Below are 4,733 nucleotides of genomic sequence, written 5' to 3'. Positions count from 1 at the left end.
ATACTTTGATGATGTCATACATAACATCGCTGAGTCTGCACAGCACCGCTTTAAGTCGAACACGTCTTAGGGAATTTTGGGAGAGGCTAGCTTTGAAAGCATAAGATCTAATCCAATGAAATGTGAAGATATCTCTTAACCTTCTGTTTCCCCACAGTGTTATTGAGCGGTTTCACTTCCTCTATCGCGGCATCTGCAGTTGATCCCCTCAGGTTCTTGAAGAAGGTTTTTGTACGGCTCTTTATCACTGAATCTATAACCACCTAAATCGCCGAAACAATAATAATCTCCTGTATCTTCAGCCTGGACTCCTCTGATGATCATCTGGAAATCTTTAACAGATCCACTTCCACTAAAGCGAGAAGGGGTAGAGGAAGCCCGGACATTTCCTCCAAAGATGAGGAGTTTATGAACTTCTCCCGATTTCTTGAGGTAACTTACCAGCTCAGACAGTAGGCTATTTACCACCACACCATTTACCAACATCAAGACTGGCTTTACATGTTATTAGGGCCCGAGCACCGATGGTGTGAGGACCCTCTTGGAATTGCTCTGTTTATTAGGGCCCAAGCCCTGAAGGGGCGAAGGCCCTATTGTTTTCGTTAGGATTATTATTATTATTATTGTTCTTCAAGGGTTCGGGGGCTTTTGGGGCCTTTAACGTGCTCAAAAACTCATGAAACTTTGCACGCAGGTCAGAACCCACGGCCATTAGGGCCGGGCTGAAGCTGGTACCCGGGCGTGGCAGGGGGGCTCAACAGCGCCCCCTAGAACACAATCTTAAATCTTGGACACATACAAGAACGTATTAGTATGAAACTCGGTACACATATAGATCTCATCGGGCCGAACAACTTTCGCACTCTAAGTTATTAGCTCTGCCCAACAGGAAGTCAGCTATTATGGGTTGTTTGAAAAACGCATGCTGTGGAATTTAATGTACTCCTCCGAGGGAATTGATCCGATCCACACCAAACTCGGTCAGCATGAAGTCAAGCCATTGAGGATGCTAAATTGCGGACGGATTTTTGATATCTCGAACGGTTTGGCCGTGGCGATGAAACGAATTTATAGCGAGAAAAGATAAACAGGAAGTGTGTTATAACTTCTGCATACATTAACTGATCTTGATGAAACTTCCGCAGTGTGTTCGTTGTAAGAGGCCGATCACATGGATGTGACTATTGTGAGTCAAGTTATAGCGCCACCAACTGGCAGCAGGAAGTGTGTCACTTTCAAAATGCTTTGAAATCACCCTCTTATTTTTACCCGATTTGCTTCAAACTTTATGTGTATAATGTAAACACACGGCAGATGTAGACTTGTGAAAGGATTTTTGATATCTTAAATACTGTTGCCGTGGCAACGCTTCAAACTTTAATATTCTTTTTTGATCCTTTTGAGACTCTTAACATACTTGAAATTGGATGAAACTCGACAGACACATCACATTTATTAGCCAGTAGACATGTGCAAAGTTTCAGAAACGGGCGTGGTGAGGGGCTCAGTAGCGCCACCTTTAGTCAAAAATGGGGGCTTAGTTTTAAGTAGAGTCACAAAAATCGTTATGTATATTGTTCTCATCAAGCCGGACAACTTTCTAATTTATAGTCATAAGCTGTGACCAACAGGAAGTGAGATATTTTGGTTTGAATGTGATTTTTTGTAGAATTCTCTCCCTCTCTCTCTCTGCCTCTGCGTCTCTGTGTGTGTGAGGGGTGGGGGGATTTGTCTTTTGAGTGAGATTTGTTGTTTGGAGAACGCTTGCTGTGGAATGCGAAGTACTCCTCCTAGAGAATTCATCCAATCCCCACCAAACTCGGTGTGCATGAAGTCAAGACATTGAGGATTCTAAATTGCGGACGGATTTTTGATATCTCGAACGGTTTGGCCGTGGCGAGGAAACGAATTTATGGCGAGAAAAGAGAAACACGAAGTGGTATAACTTCTGCATACATTAACGGATCTTGATGAAACTTCACCAGTGTGTTCGTGGTAAGAGGCCGATCAGATGGATGTAACTATTGTGAGTCAAAGTTATAGCGCCACCAACTGGCAGCAGGAAGTGTGTCACTTTCAAAATGTTTTTGACAAAAGTGGGGGGGTTAGGTTTACCCACAATTACAAAAATCAGTAAGTATATTGGTCTCATCGAGCTGGACAACTTTCTAATTTGAGGTCATTAGCTTGGACCAACAGGAAGTCAGATATTTTGGTTTGAATGTTGATTTATTTGCAAATTCAGCCTCTGCTTTTTACCCACTCCTGCTAAGTGTTTTTTTTTTTTATTCACACCAAACTTTTTCAACATGATGAAAATACATTAAAGATGCTAAATTGAGAACGGATATTGAATATCTCAAACGGTTTTGACATGGCGAGGGATTAAAATAATGTCAAAAAAGGAATCAGAAAACATCTCATATATTCTTAAAATTTAATTATACACCATTTATTTTTATATAAAATAATACAAATATTAGAACTAAACCTATTTTATTCTGTTTTTGCAATTCAAGAAGTATGAAAAATTTAAAAACAGGCTATTTAGTGCTATTTGTTTCAACAAAAAAGCAAACATAGGGCTATACTGCCCTCTTGTGTCCAAAAGGATATCAAAATAGTATATAAAACGTTTTACTAGGTAGGCCTATTGTATTTAAATATAAATTTATTAGGTATATGACTGTGAGGATATTTTCCCATCGGTTAAGCGACGTGTGACACGAGCGGGTGCTTTTAAATCGCTAATATAAAAGTGAAAGTAAAAAAACGGACGTCCGCACAGACATTGATAATGGTGCACGTTGGAAAGAATGATACTTTTAAACATAACACTAAACCGCCATTAGGTGTCGCCAGGCGACCATCTTAATGAGCGAGTCATTGATTCATTCGTTCAAACGATTCATTCCAATGACTGAGTCATTCATGATTGAGACAGATGTTTATGGATTGACCATTGAATCTTTGAGTCAAGCGATTCGTTTCAAAGTGCTGAATCATTCAGTAATGAGAAAACAAGTTGCTGTGATCTTTGTTTAACTATTTTTGCTGCTGAAACAGAACAAAAACAGTCAATATTGCATCTAAAATGTAAGTGACTTAATTGTAACTGTTTATTAACCTGTTGTATGAAATCAATGTCACAGTTTCAATTGTGATTGTATTCAGGAAATAGTTGCCTACTCGTCAAGTGAGGTTGCTTAACTCTATCATATGTTATAAAATATATAAAAACTCCATATTTGTAATTTTTATAGTCAGTATGTTGTTAACTGGGTTGCTTTTTTGTGTGCTGCGCTCATTTGTTTACAATTCTCCTGGAGAAGCAGCATGAGCCTCAGCAGTGCAACCTTGTTACCATTGATCAGTAATACATTTATTATTAACTGCTGATTGCAACTTAAAATGAATGTAATGAAATTAGAATAATCTCTCGTTTTAGTGATTCCCAAGTTATTTTTTTGTTATTGACGTTCTAATCAGGCTATACTTTGGTCGCGCAAGTAAAATTCTCTTTCAGGTAGGCCTATTGTATTTATATATAAATATATTAGGGATGTGACTGTGATAACATTTTCCCACCGGTTAATCGACATGTGACACCGCTGAGGGCTTTTAAATCGCTAACTATAGTATACTATATACTAGTAAAATACAGATGTCCGCACAGACATTGATAATGGTGCGGAGTAGAGCGAGCATTTTCAATGTATTCCTATGGATGTAGGAATTAACTAAAACATTTTATTTATGTTTTTGTGTCCACTGTTCAACCGCAACCGCGTCACACACACATTCCAGAATTGCAATCTTGACATTCATTATAGCCCTAATACAATATAATAATAAAAATAGTCAACCTAACATAAACGAATTACACTGCTCTGTTTAAATAGTCAGTAGTACAATCTGTACCATTCACAGTAAGCAGAGCTCCACTGTGATGTTTCCAAGCACATTTTTGCGCGCGTGAAGAGGATGATTTTTTCCATCGATATTGGAACACGAGTGAAGTACAAAGCCTATAATAAAGAATAGTTTAGCATCCAAATACATCGCAAAAATTGAAACATTTTGATTCTAATGAGAGGGTTACGTGAGACCAACACTGCTTACTTTCGTTTTTATTTTTACATTAAATTTAAAGGATTTGTTGTGGAATATTTTGAGTGTATCATAAAATCAGAATAAGGTAATACAAGTAATATTTTCTGTCTTATAAATATATATATATATATATATATATATATATATATATATATATATATATATATATGTGTGTGTGTGTGTGTGTGTGTGTATATATATATATATATATATATATATATATATATATATATATATATATATATACATATATATAAATATAGCTGCGAGCAGCGATGGAGGGCCAAAGCCGGTGGCACCGCCATCCCCGGTGCCTTTAGGTAACTAAAGGCACCGGGGTGGCGGTGCCACCGGCTTGGGCCCGCAATCGCTGCTCGCAGCTATATTTATTATTATTATTATTATTCTTCTCCGCATTGAATTGCATTTTTGAGGGCCTAAACATGCTCGAAAACTCACAAAACTTTGCACACGCGTCAGAACTGGCGAAAATTTACATCTGATATAGGTTTCAGAATTGGACGGGGCAAAACGGCTCGATAGCGCCACCTATAAAAGTTCAACGGAGTGCGCCTCCCGCAACGTTCCACGTACGTGCACGAAATTCGGTACATACATGT

General features: G+C 38.2%; 1 long non-coding RNA gene across 1 annotated transcript in view; it reads left to right on the top strand.

Moving 5' to 3' along the window:
- Positions 1-219: 219 nt before the first annotated feature.
- The window catches only part of LOC308683118, a 40,249-nt gene continuing 35,735 nt past the window's right edge, over positions 220-4,733 (top strand). Inside the window, exon 1 of the long non-coding RNA XR_014029231.1 lies at positions 220-432. This is a non-coding gene — a long non-coding RNA (uncharacterized lncRNA). The remainder of the gene's footprint in view (positions 433-4,733) is intronic.

This window comes from Scardinius erythrophthalmus, assembly GCF_964197995.2.
Source record: "Scardinius erythrophthalmus genome assembly, chromosome: 22".
NCBI lineage: Eukaryota > Metazoa > Chordata > Actinopteri > Cypriniformes > Leuciscidae > Scardinius > Scardinius erythrophthalmus.
This window is presented reverse-complemented; position numbering and strand designations above follow the sequence as displayed.